The sequence below is a fragment of the Dromiciops gliroides genome, chromosome 1 (assembly GCF_019393635.1).
Source record: "Dromiciops gliroides isolate mDroGli1 chromosome 1, mDroGli1.pri, whole genome shotgun sequence".
Classification (NCBI taxonomy): Eukaryota; Metazoa; Chordata; class Mammalia; order Microbiotheria; family Microbiotheriidae; genus Dromiciops; species Dromiciops gliroides.
This window is the reverse complement of record NC_057861.1, coordinates 597,473,461-597,489,351: the sequence shown is the minus strand read 5'-3', so window position 1 is coordinate 597,489,351 and position 15,891 is coordinate 597,473,461. Positions and strand designations below refer to the sequence as shown.

Here is a 15,891-nt window from a genome sequence, read left to right as displayed (position 1 = left end):
GGTGCTCTATCCACTGCTCCATCTAGCTGCCCCACCACATACCCTCTCAAGGGAGATAAGGAGTCAAAATGGTTAATTCAGGAAACTGGCATAGGACCGAGAAGACAAGATTCTTATGTCAGACCACTGTGAAGAAATCGTTCAAAAATATTTAAGCACCTACTATGTGGAAGTTAGGGGAAATGCAAAGAGGTAGCAATCATTTCAAAAGGCATCTATTATGTGTATTTTGGAGAGACAAGATACACAAAAGTCACTACAAGTTCGTATATGAAATGCAAAAAGAATGATGCAGACACTATTTGCTAAAAGATTTCAGGATAGGGAGAAATTTCTAGGTCTCCTAAAGGCAGCATTAGGGCTGCAAGTAGGCAAAGGCAGGGCCTTTTGGAGCAGGAGCCCCAGGAGGAACAAATCCTGTGGGAAATCTGGTTGGATCTAAACAATTCTTAATTGCCTTATGTTGCTTTAGGTGTGTCTGTTTCGTCAAACTAGGTTACCTGCCCTGCCCTCGTCCTGGGATTGTGGTGTGGATAGTGTGTAAGGAATTTCTTAAGGGGTCAGATACTAAAACAACAGAAAGGTTAAGTACTGCCTCTCTTAGCCCGGGCCTTGACCCGCCTTGCCCTCCAGCCACCGTCCGTATTTTAAAGGAGCGGCGCGGAAGGAACAGGCGGCTCACTCCGCTGCGCGAAGGAGAAGACATCGCTAGCACCTCCCCCTACATGAATAATTAAGCAGGGGGCCCGGGAGCTCCGCCCCCATCTGTGTTGCGTGGCCACTTCCGGCAGCTAGTCTGAGCTGGTCGAGGCAGCGACGCCGGCGGACGGACTAGAACGGTGAGCAACTCGCTCCGGCGCCACCTCCTTTGGGAGCTGGGCTCGGGTCGTCGTCTTTCCACCCGGCTCCCTTGCGGGAGTCGCGACCCCGTCCTTGTCAGTGGCTCGAACCCCTCGCCATGTGTCCCCGGGGGACTCCCCGGGGCCCCGGAGCGAGTGGGGTGGGGGGGTGGGGGGTGAAAGGGGACAGAAAAGGGAGGGAAGGAGGAGGGAGCCGGGTCACGTCCCGTCCCGGCCGTTCGACTGCGGGGCCTGGTGACGGGGCAGGACTTTGTTGGGTGGGGGGAATCACCCTTTCGGGGAGCGGGCCCGCGTGGGGGAGGGGGCAGCCGCAGAGTCGCGGGGGCGGGATGCGGCGGGGACCAGGCCGCCCCGGGGAGGGAGGAAACGCCGTCCAGAAGGTGCCCGATTCGGAGCCGGGCTGGTTGTGGGGGGGCGGGGCGGGGTAGGTGCGGAAATCAGCTCCCCCAGGACGTGGGGCTCTATCTGGGCCGGGCTGGGCCAGCGAGGGCCTCGGCAGGGGGAGCTCTGAGCCTCCGGGGGTGCAGCTTTGCCCTCAACCGCAGGGAATGGGGGGTCTCGGCCGAGGAAGAAACAAAAGGACATTTCGTGGAAGGAATGTGCCACAGGAGGCGAGGGTAACCTCAGTTTAAGGGGAAAGTGCAGGTTAGATTTTTGTTGCTGTTTTTGAAAGGCTCTCTTGGATTGACGCCATGAGTTGGACTGCGATGAAGCCCATGCAGGGGGTTTGGGATTTCCTGCATAATCGGGATTAAATGCAGTGTTGGAACTAAGCATTTCTGGGACCAGACTAGAAACATTGGGACTGGGAGAATCTGGCACTTCGTGCCAAATCTAGAACAGGAAGGAGGTCTCTGAGGTCATCTGTACTACCTCCATTTAGAGATGAGGAAACTGAGGCAGAGGGAGGTGAAGTGATGTTCAGAGTCACTTAAGCAGGATTTGAACCTAGTTCCTCCGACTTCTGAGGCTTTTTTTCCCCTTTTATCATCAAATATTTGCCTCCCTGGCCAAAAATCGTGACCAATTTGATCTATAAGAGGCCTGTTTTAGCAAAGTCAGGCTCATTACAGGGTTAGGTACAAAGTGACAGAATTTTAGCTAGAACTCTCAACAGACCATTTTGCTGAGTTATGTAGGGATGATTATTTGCATTGGTGGACAAAAAGCACATCCTTGAAATAAGAAGTGTGGTTATGTCATTATGCCGGGTATTTATATAGTAAATTATGTGGACCTAGTCACTACCTCCCTAAGGGTTTTAATGAACTTCCTTTACTTTTTCATGTTCAGTAAGACTTGCACTTTTAGTTATTTGAATTGTTTCCCCACACCTTCCTAGGGGTGTTAGATTATAAATATAAATCACAATCTTTAGTATGAGGCATATGGGAGATAACTGGTCTGTTCAAGGAATACACCAGTGAGCTTGACCTCATTAGCACAAAGCTTTAAGTAATTGCCCAATAAAGGCTGTTTAAGAACAGTGTGCCCTTTCTTCACACATTGCCAATTTCTACAGTGCCATTTAAATTGTTTCTAATGAATAGTAAGTTTGTTTAACAACATAGATGCTTAACTGTACTATATTAGTGTGGTGGTTATACAAGATTTGTTGAGGATAGATTAGAGGAATTGTTAAATTGATGATGTCACTTTAACCTTTCCTCCCTTTTAATCTTTGTGGAAGGAGAATGGCATTTCCATGTAGATTGTAACATGAATCGAAACATGTGTTCTGGTATATTTTAATGGAATCAAAAGTGTCTTTTTAGACTCTTGGGATTTAATTTAAAAGGGAAGGAGAAATATAGTAAGTTATTAAGTGTATGATACAGAACTTTCTTGGGAAATAGATCTTGTTTTGATCTCTCCATAGTAGTACTTTACATATTTTAGTGGTTATTCCTTGCCTTAGATTTTCCACTGTGGAATTCTGATACATACTCCACACAGTTCCCAAAATGGTAATTCTAAAGCTCAGGCCACTTTTCTTGCTCATAATATCCTAATGGTACCTACAATTGCCTTTAGGATAAAATACAAACTTATCTGATCGAAGCCCTTCACAGACTGACTCCCATTCTACCTTTTCCAGGCTTATTACGCATGTATTACTCTTCTTTGAGAACCATACTGGTTTACTTGCTATTCTTTGTATGTCACATATCTCTGTGTCTTTCCACCAGCTAACTCCCTCACTCCCACCTCCCAGTGTCTGTAATGTACCTACTCTTTTTTCACATCTACCTATTACATCTCTAACTTCAATGCTTAGTTCAGGTGCTACCTCCTACTTGAAAGTCTTTATATGGATACCCTCCCCTGGAAGGAGGACTCTTATCAGTCTTATTTTGGCTGTTCATATCTTTGCACATATTTTGTTTTGACATATATATATATGTCAATGTATGTATGATTTCCTCCATAAAATGTATACTTCTCGAAAGGTAAGAATTATAAGAACTATTTGGTTTTTTGTCCACTGAATCCAGCACAGTGCTTACTAGCACAAAGTTGTTTGTCCTTTGTTTTTGTTTTTGCTTTTGGTGAGGCAGTTGGGGTTAAGTGACTTGCCCAGGGTCACACAGCTAGTGTTAAGTGTCTGAGGTCGGATTTGAACTCAGATCCTCCTGACTCCTGGGCCGGTGCTCTATCCACTGTGCCACCTAGCTGCCCCTGTTCTTTGTTTTTAAAGAGGACCAGCAACTTCACTGGTGATTGTCTTGACTCTTGCATGAAATTAGATTTAAGTGAGGCACTTGTACTAAGTCATCAGCCTCACTCTCTTCCTGAGTCATCCAAAACCAATAGCAAGTCACAGTGAGTGTCGATGTCACAGGGTTGTGGTGGATTACTTTGGGGTCTTCTGTCTGACCAACAGTCTAAGGACTTCACAGTGCCTGCTTCACCCTCCTTCATGGGTGATGGGACAAATTGTTCTCATCTGTCCATTCTACTGGGAAAGTCTTCACATGTTGAGGGGCAGGGGTGGGGGGCTGTAGACAGGCTTCAAACCTATCAGTGAGTTGTGGCCTATTGGTTACCTAGTTTAAGCCTGTCTGCTGAGATGGTCTACCAGAGTATGGCTACTGTATATGCTACAAATTCTTAGAGAAGCAGGTCAGAGTTGGGTGAATTAGTGGACACCAAAGGTAGACCACCACCTCTGAAAAGGGCTTGGCAAGCCCTCACACCAGAGGTGCTAGTCTCTTAGCACAAAATAGGCACTTAATAAATGCTAGTTGATTGATTATAATCTTTTTATTCTTTAGATCCAATTGAGGGGCAGCTAGGTAGTACAGTGAAAAGAGCACTGGCCCTGGAATCAGGAGGACCTGAGTTCAAGTCCGGCCTTAGACACCTGACACTTACTAGCTGGGTGACCCTAGGCAAGTCACTTGACCCCAATTGCCTCACCAAAATAAACGAACAAATAGATCCAATTCAGCTCACTTGACAGGTCAAGGTGCTGGTTATATATCAGTCTAAAACCAAGAAATTCCCTCCCAAGTACTTAAGAGTTTAAGAATGAGGTTGGGAGTAAGTTTCCAAGTTCTTGGGCTAAAAACTACCCAGTGAATTTGGAAGTGGGGCTTTTCCTTAGTTTGGACGAAGATTTCCACCAAGGTTAACTTGCTTTTCTATTTCAAATTTTTATTTATTTTTAAAAAATTTTTTGCAGGGCAATGAGGGTTAAGTGCCCAAGGTCATACAGCTAGTGTCAAGTGTCTGAGGTCACATTTGAACTCAGGTCCTCCTGAATGCAGGGCTGGTGCTTTATCCACTGCAACACCTAGCTGCCCCCTCTATTTCAATTTTTTTTTTTTTAGTGAGGCAATTGGGATTAAGTGACTTGCCCAGGGTCACACAGCTAGTAAGTGTTAAGTGTCTGAGGCCAGATTTGAACTCGGGTACTCCTGACTCCAGGGATGGTGCTCTATCCACTTCGTCACCTAGCTGCCCTGATTAGTTCACTTTTACTCAAAACTTTTAAAAAATTTGAAATAAGGGGTGGCTAGGTGGCACAATGGATAGAGCACCGGCCCTGGAGTCAGGAGTACCCGAGTTCAAATCTGGCCTCAGACACTTAACACTTGCTAGCTGTGTGACCCTGGGCAAGTCACTTAACCCCAATTGCCTCACTAAAAAAAAAAAAGTGAACTAATCATTTTAAACTGCTGTTTGATGACTCTGAAAATCTTGGCTTTTCATATATTCAGAATAAAGATCAGATTTCTTTTCTGTCCCTCTGGGAATGAGTTTGGACTCTCTGCTAAAGACCGTGATTGTGAACTGATGTAGGAATACCTGCAGATAGGAAACTGAATTTTAAAGGAAGGCTTTACCTATATAGCAACCACAACAACAATGGTAAAATGACATTTATATACCCCTTTAAGGTTGACCAAGCTCTTTACTTTCGTTATCTCATTTGATAAGCTTTGTTAATTAGGAGCTCCAGGATTTGTGTTTGTGAGATTTAATTATAATAGTATTTTATTTTGATCTAAAGTGCCCTCCTCAGTTTACCTTAAAGTGGAGCTAGTAATACTTTATCACACCTACTGTCCTGGGACTTAAATCTTAAGGTCCCACTGGTTAAGTAGTCTGCAGAGCTAGGATTCCAGTCCAAATCCATAGCTAGTATTCTTTCTCTGTGCTGTCTCTCTCTGAATCTGTACTGTCAAATGAAAGAACTTCTATGTTGGGGAAGAGAAAGAAGAGGGGTGAAAACAGTAGAATTGGCAAAAAGGACTTTAGGTCATACACCTTATTTGATCTGGTTAAATTTTAACTGCCCCCCTTTTTCAACAGGAAACCAAGAGAAGAATCTTCCTGAGAAGGAACCACCTAACAACTTTAGGTACTCAATTAAATTTTATTTTATCTTTTTTTTTAGGTACTCAATGTAAACAAGTTGTTATCTTTCTACTACTCATTTGTTTTTCACCTCTAAAATTTTTAAGCAGTTGGTGAGCAATAATTTACATGAATTGCTATTAAGAACACGTAGAATACGAAAGCTATAGATTATACTTCTTAGATTTTTGAAGAACTGAACAAGAGATATGAGGAATTAATGAAATGAGCAGTGGTGAGGATTAATTAGATATGATTAACGACTCCTTTATTGTGTTATTCCTCTTGTCCTTTGCTTCATCACAAAAATGAAAGTGCTAAAAAGGACCTTTTATAGATTAAAATACTGGGGCCCAGTGAAGGAAAGTAACTTGCCCGTGGCCACACAAGTAGTTAGAGGTGAAAACTGGGACTCGAATTTAGGGCTTCCTAAAATTACTTCTGTCCATGATTCCTCATTGCCTCTCAAGAAAAGATGTGTATTTATTGAGCTTTATGAGGTGTGTGACAGTAGGTTTGCTTACCAAGGAGATGTAAAAGAAATGAAAGACAAGGGCCTGACCTACAAGGGATTTATACTTTTCCTGGAGAGTCACGATGTGTACACATTAAACAAATAACTATGTAAGGTAATAAGTGCCAATCTAAATGATTTAGACCAGTTTCCCAAACTAATTTGGCCCTGGAAGTTTTGTGGTTTGAACCCGTAAAATTCTGAAAAATTTTGAAGATATAGAATACCCTTGGATTAAAAGGGAATGGCGTTGGAAAATTTTGCATCAAATTACAAGTCAACAAGGATTTATTAAGTGGTTTTGTGATAGGCATTGTCCTAAGCACTAGGGATATAAGGAAAGGCAACAATTAGTAATGCATATATATATGTATATACACATACACTAATTTGGTTCAGAGATACTTTCATATATAATATTTTAGAAGAGAGACATTACTGGCATTGACATTTTCTGGCAACCTTGTTCATGTTTTGTGGAACATTGCTTCTGTGGAACATAGTTTGGAAAATACTGCTATAAATAGTCAAGTGTTATTGGAGTTCACAGATGGGAAAGAGAACTGTGATCTAGAGCAGTCGAAGGACTGATAAAGTAGAACTTGAGCTGGACCATGTAACATAGGCTAGACTTTATTTATTTATTTTTTTACATATAAGGTATTTTATTTTTTCCGTTACATGTAAAGATAGTTCTCAACTTTTGTTTATACAAGCTTTACAATTTCAGATTTTTCTCCCTCCCTTAGACAGCAGGTAATCTGATATAGGTTATATCTATAGGCTAGACTTTAAAGCTAGAGAGGAGAGGGAAGAAAGAAAGAAGCAAGAGCAAACAGAGGAGGAATATGAAATTGGAGGAGCAGAGGAAGTCTTTGAAATCCCTTGCATGGTACCTGCCTTTCACAGGATCACAGAGTTAGAGCTGGTCTAGTTAAAACTCATTTTACAAATGAGGAAACTGACATAGTGAATTATTGCTCAGAGTTAACATAGGTGATAAGGAACAGAGGTAGGATTTGAACCCAAGTTCTTTTATTGCAAACTCAGCATTTTATCCTCTGATATTCTGTTCCTCTAAGATCATATATGTAGACAGACCCATTTCTTTTTCAGGTGAATTGAGGCCTTGCTTCTAACCTCATTATTCACCTGAATTGTAGATGGCCTTCTCAACAAGTTTAGCCCCAAAAGGGAGATAGGAGACAATAGCTAGCAGGTATCAAGATAGGAGGGACCAAGCAAGAATTTTTTGAGAATAGAAGTGTTTGTAGGCTGAAGGAAAGAAACCAATTGAAGATTAATGAGAATAGGGATGATATGATATATATGATATGAAGGGGGCAATCTGCCAGAGAAGATGCAACAGAATGGGATCACTTAACAGTTTTCCCAGCAGTTTTTATCAAATACGGAGTTTTTTCCTACATAATTTGTATTTTTCTCTTTTTCAAACACTGGGCCATTGAGTTCTTTTTTTTTTTTTTTTTTTAGTGAGGCAATTGGGGTTAAGTGACTTGCCCAGGGTCACACAGCTATTAAGTGTCTGAGGCCGGATTTGAACTCAGGTACTCCTGACTCCAGGGCTGGTGCTGTATCCACGGCCATTGAGTTCTAATGTTAATGATTCTCTTTGTCTAGTCTGTTCTATTCTGATCTATATCTGTATTTTTTAACCAATACCAGATTTTAAAAAAACCTTGTTTTATAATTTAGTTTGAGGTCTGAAAGTACTATTCCCTATTCCCTTAATTCTTTTTTTTTAATCAGTTCTCCCCTATCCATTTTAATTCCTACATTTGGCAGCAAAGCTCTCTTCACGTGAGTTATTACAGTAAATATCCACATTAGGAAAGAAAAACCATTGCAAAGACTTATGTGTCCAAGTGGGATTTTTAAAAGGATATTGTGTAACCTATATCAGATTGCTTTCTGTCTTGGGGGAGAGAAGAGAAGGAGGGAAAGAAGAGAAGGAGGGAGGGAGAAAAATTTGCAATGTAAAATCTTATACAAACAAATGTTGAAAACTTTTTATATGTAACTGGAAAAAAATATATTATTAAGATTGGGGGGTGGAGGATATTGTGTGTACCTGACTGGGGTCTGAGGAAGGGTCATGAATAGTCAGGATATGACTAATAAAAAGAGATAGGATGGTCCTCCGTATCCTCAAGGCTCTGTCAGAGGTGGTACATGTGACAGTGCTTCCAAAGATAGTTTCTCTGGATTCCCCTTTTATATAGGAAAAGTCCCATCTCTCTTGTATATTTGGGATGCTTCTCACTTTGGGTGGACTGAAGGAAGGTCAGGTAATTGATTGGTAGATAAACAGAGTGTTATATTTGTTACTTATGCTTCCAGATCTATACTTTGGGATTTTTTTTTTTTTAGCATTGCAGTTGATTGAGGGGACAAACAGAAAAAGGAAAATGGAGAGAAACTGACTTTGGGGACTGTTTTCATGGAGATAGGAACTGGCACTTGAGATTACTGGGCTTTGGCTCGACTCCTGAGAAACTGTCCATTGCACAGATGGTCATGAGCTCATACAAAGAACAAAAGTGCATTCATGGCCTGAATTTTTGATTTAACTCTCATGTGCCAGTCTCTAGCTTCTGAAGTATTTTATAGACAACAGCAACCAGATTAACATTCTCAGGGTCTTTTGTTCAGTACTTCATACATTGGGGTATCCCATCAGTGAGATGGATCAGCAGTCAGATTAAACCCTAACACATCTAAGCAAAAATGGGAGACTATGGATGTGGAATACAGTACATACTGTCAAATACAGTTGATTTGTTGGGCTTACTGAACTGCCTTTTTTCCTCTTTATTTATTATAAGGAAAGGTGCACTCAGGGGGGGGAACAAGGAGAGAAATGAATGTGATCCAAAAACCAAACTGTATCAGCAAAAAAAGCCCACTTCCTAACTCTGGGACGTCTACTTTTTAACAAATCACATCTCCCCTTTACTGTCAATTTGACCATTGTTCATTCCCTTTTGTCTGTCTTTTAGTCTTCCACTGGTTTGGTTTTTTTAAAAGAGTTATGGCTAAGAAAGTGCTCATTAAATTAGGTCCGAATTGGTCAATATTCAATATTTTATTTTGAATTTTTAAATAGTTGTTTAATATTTGTTTAGTAGTTAGAACATAGATTGTGTTTCATTAGCACAGCATAATGCCTTAGAAACTTAGTAAGTATTTAACCATATTCTGTACTCTTGGAAAGAGAACACTTTTCCTAAAGTTACTGATTAAAGTTGCCTACTGGTCAAAAAATATTAGCCCTTCTGAACTGTGAAATAAATACAAATTATGGTGATGGAATCAGTGACTTCACCTTCTTTTCTGAATTCCTAAGGTTCTTTTTGTATATACTTATCTTAACTGGTTTGTGGTTTTTGTTATAGTTGGTTTTTTTAAATTGGGGTGGGGCAGGGCAATGAGGGTTAAGTGACTTGCTCAGGGTCACACGGCTAGTAAGTAAGTGTCAAATGTCTGAGGTCTGATTTGAACTCAGGTCCTCCTGAATCCAGGACTGGTGCTTTATGCACTGCCCACCTAGCTGCCCTCCTATATAGTTTGTCTTCTCTATTAGAATATAAGTTCAAGGAACAAGACCTAGTTTGCTCAATATAGGATTTATTATGTGAATGGTGGTTTGGAGGAAAGAACAGGAGGCTGGGAGCTAAGAAATCCATGTTCTAAAAAGACCATTTATGTGAAACTTTTAACATCTGTCATGTACTTTCCTCACGATCCTGAGAGTTTTTGGTCTTGGCTTCACCACTAATAAGGTGTTTAACTTTGATCAAGTTTCTAAAATAAAAAAAAATCTCTGGGCCTCAGTTTACTCATTTGTAATCTGAAGTTGGTTGAATTAAGTGATCTGAGTTCTTTTCCTTTTTTCCCCCATCTTAATAGCATTTTTCCAGTTACATGTAAAGATTTCAACATTTGTTTTTATAAGATATTGAGTTCTAAATTTTCTTCCCTCCATCTCTTCCTTCCCCTCTCCCCAATACAGAAAGCAATCTGATATAGGTTATATAGGTACAGTCACATTAAACATTTCCACATCAGTTGTGTTGTGAAAGAAGAATAAGAACAAGAGGGAAAAAACCTCAAAAAAGAAAACAGAAAACAACAAAAAAAGTAGAAATAGCATAGTTCAATCTGAATTCATATTCCATGGTTCTTTTTTCTGGATGTGGAGAGCATTTTCCATCATGAGTCCTTTGGAATTGTCTTGGATCATTGTATTGCTGAGAAGAACTAAGTCTATCACAGGGGATAATCACACAATGTTGCTGTTACTTTGTACAGTGTTCTGCTGGTTCTGCTCACTTCACTCAGCATCAGTTCATGTAAGTCTTTTCAGGTTTTCCTGAAATCTGTTTGCTCATCATTTCTTATAACACAATACATCCATATGCCACAACTTCTTCAGCCATTCCCCAGTTGATGGGCATCCACTCGATTTCCAATCCTTTGACACCATAAAGAGAGCTGCTAGAAATATTTTTGTACATGGGGTTCCTTTTCCCTTTTTTATGATCTCTTTGAGATATAGACCTAGTAAAGATATTACTGGGTGAAAGGGTATGCACAGCCCCATATCCCTTTGGGCATAGTTCCATATTGATCTCCAGAACGGCTGGATCAGTTCACAACTTCATCAAGCATGCATTAGTGTTCCATTTTTTTCACAGCATCTCCAACATATATCATTTTCCTTTTTTCTCATAGTTATTACCCAATCTGATAGGTGTGAGGTAGTACCTCAGAGTTGTTTTAATTTGCATTTCTCTAATCAAAAGTGATTTAGAACATTTTTTCATATGGCAATAGATAGCTTTGATTTCTTCATCTGAAAACTGCCTATTCATAGTCTGACCATTTTTCAATTGGGGAATGACTTCTATTCTTATAAATTTGATCCGAGTTCTTTTCTAACCCCTCACTTTTCATACTCAGTAGGATGAGTATAGAAAATGCAGTTTTAGAAGTTAGCTATCAGTTTTCTTTCAAGAACTAGAACTGGGGGCAGATAGGTGGTGCAGCCCTGGATTCATGAGGATCTGAGTTCAAATCCAGCCTCAGACACTTGACACTTACTAGCTATGTGACCCTGGGCAAGTCACTTAACCCTCATTGCCCCACCCTCTCCCTAAAAGAACTAGAACAGTACATCCTATTTACCTATGAATTAACTTTTTAAAAAAAAAATCTGGATACAGTAGAGAAGGAAGAAGAATAAATAGATGTGTAGTTTTATGTCTCTGCTCTGCTTTTTATGTTCCTCTTGTACTCCTTGTAATACTAACATCTTCAATGCATCGATATTTCCTTTCTAAAAATTAATAATGTGTATGAAATGTAGGTTTGTTTTACTAAGTTGTGTTGCTATAAGCTTGTTACAGTTGACTCCTGTCTAAAGTAGTCAACTGAAAGGGAACTATGTTTTTGAGAAATTCTTATTTTGAGGGGGGAAAAAATCACTTTTTTAAGGCTGTAGATGCTATTTTTGATTCCAGTGATCTTATGCAACAGGCGGGTGATGGATGCCATTTACTTGGCTATAAAAAAGCTTCCTATTGTATTCTCTAGAATACTACAGAATAATAATATGGCAGTGTTTTGCTACTGAATTGTCTTTTCCAAGGCTTTTTTTTAATCCTGAGAATATTTTCCCTGTTTCATGCAAGCTTATCAATTCTATGTAATAAAGGATTTTCCTCTAGGATTATATGCAACAAATTCAATTATTTAGGCACCATTTTATGTTGCAGTGATAGTTTTGAATCTGAGATGCATCCCGGATGACCTTGGAATCAGAAAGATTTAGGTTCAGATTCTGACTGTGCTTACTATGTAACCATGGGAAGGTCATTTAAACTCTCAGAATCTTGGACTCTGGTAACAGAAAGGCAAAAATCACAACAGCCAACCAATCAACATTTATTAAACACTTAACTATGTGCACGGATGTGGTGCTAAGTGCTAGAGATACCAAAACAGTCCCTTTTCTCAGAGAGATCGTGATGTAATGGGGGACATAACATGCAAACAACTATGTTTAAACAGGATACAGTGGAGGTAATTTCAGTTAAGGAGAACTTGGAAAGGCTTCTTGCAGTAGTTAGGACTTCATCTGAGACATGAAGGAAGCCAGGAGGTAGAGAGAGATGCGGGATTATTCCAGGTATAAGGGACAACCAGTGAAAAGTCATTTGGAATCTAGAGATATGGAGTGTCTTGTTCAAGGAACAGCCTGGAGGTCAGTGTCACTGGATTGCAGAGTATATGGAGGCAAGTAAAGGTGTAAGAAGACTGGAAAGGTAGGAGGCAGCCAGGTTGTAGAGGGCTTTAAAGACCAAACAGGATATTATATTTGATATGGAGGTGATAGGGAGCAGTTGAAATGGATTGAATAGGGAGAGTGATAGGGTAAGATCTGTGTTTTAGGAAGCTCAATTTGAAACCGAGTAGACATTGAAGTGGAGCAGGGAGAGACTTGAGGCTGCCTTGAAGGAGCTTACATTCTATTGGGGAAAGCAACCTGTATAGAAATAAGTAGATACAAAGTAATTTTTTTGGAGGGGTTGAGGAATTTTAGGATTGGTCTCATATAGGAGGTTGCACTTGAGCTGATCCTTGCAAGAAAACTAGGAATTCCAAAACTGTAAATTTACAGTTTCTGATCTTCATAAGGAGAGGGAGTTTCCATGAGTGCCCTGTCATTGAAATCACTAGTCCAGATTAAAATAAGTCTCCAGTGTTCAGCATATAAATGCTTATTGAATTGATGAAGTGTCTGTTATATAAGGGATGCAAATTTGAAAACAAAGTTCTTTTCTTCAAGGATTTTATTCTATAGGAGATAGCATACAGCATTGCACACAGGTTAAATTCAGAGTAATGCAAAGTAATTTTAAGAGGTAGCAAGATGTGCAGTGGATAGAATTCTGTACCTGGAGTCAAGAAGACCAGAATTTAAATTCAGCTTCAGATATGTAGTAGATGGGCCATGCTGGGTCAGTCAGGGGATACAATCCCCTGCCTGCCTTGGTTTTCTTATCCCAGAGTTGTGAGGTTAAATGAGATAATATTATAGATTGCAAACCTTGAAGTGCTATAGAAATACAAGCTGTTAATTTCTCGAAGGGGGGGGGGGCAATGAGAGTTAAGTGACTTGCCCAGGGTCACACAGCTAGTTGTGTCAAGTGTCTGAGGTCAGATTTGAATTCAGGTCCTCCTGAATCCAGGGCTAGTGTTTTATTCACTGTGCCATCTAGCTGCCCCTACAAGCTTCTAATTTCAAGAGAAAATGAGTGCTGGTAACGGGGTGGGAAGGAAGGGAGGGATCAGGAAAGGCCTCCCGTAGGAGATGGCACCTGAGCAGTGCTTTCAAGGGAGTTAGGCATCTGCTCGGCCTAGATGAGAGAGTGCATTCCAGACAGAGACTAGGACCAGAGAGGGAATGCTGTGTTTGCAGAGCAGCTAGCAGGCCAGTTTTACAGGAACAGAAAGCTTTGTGAAGGGGAATAATATAAAACAACACACTGGAAAGGTAGGAGCCAGATAATGGAAAGCTAGAAATCTAGAAGGGCAACTTGTCCAAGTAAGAAGTGATAAGTATAGACTCTTGAGTGCAGAGAAGGTAATAAATGAAAGAATATTTTTTTAAAGGGGTACTGTTTTCTGTTGGCATTTTAAAAGGTAGGAATTTCCCTATAACTATGCCTGTTAACCAAATTTCAGTTAGATTAATTAACCAGATTGCATGTTTTCAAGTAGTTACTATGGTGATTGATGCTATGTACAGAGTGCTATTGTGACATAAACTAACTCATGCAGGAGATGCCCTAGAATTTCCCTTTTACATTGCCCACCAAGACCTATTGAGTCTGGCAGCTTTGCCCTTCCCGGTCATGAGTAGTGGTGTCCGATTCCTCCTTTTTCAGACTAGTGCTAATCTCTAGCCCTTCAATACCATTTTAGCCAATAAAGTCAGGATTTACAGAAGAACAGATCTTGTCTTTGTTTCTGAATAACTTGGAAGTGAAGAAAGGTGAGTGCAAATGTGGCGTAGCAGAAGTTTCCTAATCTAATAAGAGCACCGGCCATTCATTTCTGGGAGTCGTACAGTGATGAAGCTTATCATTTTCTTGCAGAGACGCTCTTATTCAAAAACCCTGAAAATCCTTCAACTGCATGCTTATTTATCTTGTGTTATCTATGTCTGTGTTAAAATCTCACATATCCTAAATCTCAGTGGTGCAAGCAGGTTAAAAAAAAATCAACCCATTTATTCCACCACCTAGAACTTCTTACACTCTGATTGGAAAATGAGGTGAGAGCTTTGCAGTCTTTATACTACTTCCCCATGGGTAGGATTAGCTTCTGCAGTTTCAGGCATTACTTACATAGCAGGAAAAGCACATATTACTTATTAAACATTTATTAGCACCTGCTGCATTCCTCAACAGCAATTTTTCTAATCCCTTTTAACCAAAACCACATAACATTATTTCTCAAAGAGGGCTTTTGGGGGCAGCTCGGTGGAGCAGTGGATAGAGCACTGGTCCTGGATTCAGGAGGACCTGAGTTCAAATCTGGCCCTCAGACATTTGACACTTACTAGCTGTGTGACCTTGGGCAAGTCACTTAACCCTCATTGCCCCTGCCAAAAAAAAAGAAAAAAAGAAAAAAGAATGCTCAGATTAGACACAGCTCTCTCACACTTGACAGATCTCACTTGTACTCACTCACTGCCTTTGCCCTCTATGCCACAAAGTTTCTTCATTAATTGCTTCTGTGCTGTTGCTCCTGGGGTGCTACCTTCACTCTTCACCATGCTTAGCACTGCTTTTTAGATTTGATCAAAAAGTCACTGCAGCAGGAAGTGGTTTTCCTCTATCAGAAACGCCATTACTCTTCTTCTTTGGTTCCAAATCCCACAGCCTTGAAAACCCAGCTCAAAGCTTTCATTCAGCAAAGCCTTTCCTCACCATCCAATCTGAAAGTTATCTGGCCTGTCTATAGCTCTTATTTGACATCATGTACTGTTTTTAAAAATGGCTTAAAAGCTTATCGTTGAGCATCCACACCCAACTCAGCTTTTAAAAAACTTCATTATTGGGGGCAGCTGGGTGGCGCAGTGGATGGAGCACCGGCCCTGGATTCAGAAGGACCTGAGTTCAAATCCGGCCTCAGACACTTGACATTTACTAGCTGTGTGACCCTGGGCAAGTCACTTAACCCTCATTACCCCGCCCCCAAAAAACCAAAACATAAAAACTTCATTATTGCACTAGTTGCAACATAAAAAGTATCATGATTTTTCAGTTCCCATGAGGATTGTTTTCCATTCAAATTCCCTTTATCTCCTGTCAGTGTGTACTCTTATCTTTCTTGCTTCTTTCCTCTTGGTCTGTTAGTTAATTTTGTATTACTTAAACTTTTTTCATACTGTTTTATGTCTTCAACTAGATTAGAAACTTATTGAAAGTACATATTGTGTTTCATTAGCCCAGCAAAAGCCTTAGAAACTTAGTAAATATTTCTTGATTTGAACCCTTTTCTGAGTTTTCTCATCCTGTTATTGTGCTCTGTCTCTTTAGCGCTTATATTTATCTGGAATGT

The 15,891-nt window shown here is 40.4% G+C and overlaps 1 protein-coding gene across 5 annotated transcripts in view; it reads left to right on the top strand.

Annotated features, from left to right (window-relative positions):
- Positions 1–744: 744 nt before the first annotated feature.
- The window catches only part of HMOX2 (heme oxygenase 2), a 33,435-nt gene continuing 18,288 nt past the window's right edge, over positions 745–15,891 (top strand). For 2 of the 5 annotated variants that reach the window (XM_043975022.1, XM_043975017.1), the window contains exons 1-2: positions 745–839; positions 5,679–5,727. The gene's annotated coding sequence lies outside the window, so the exon portion shown is untranslated. The other 3 variants (XM_043975019.1, XM_043975018.1, XM_043975020.1) reach the window with 3 other exon arrangements.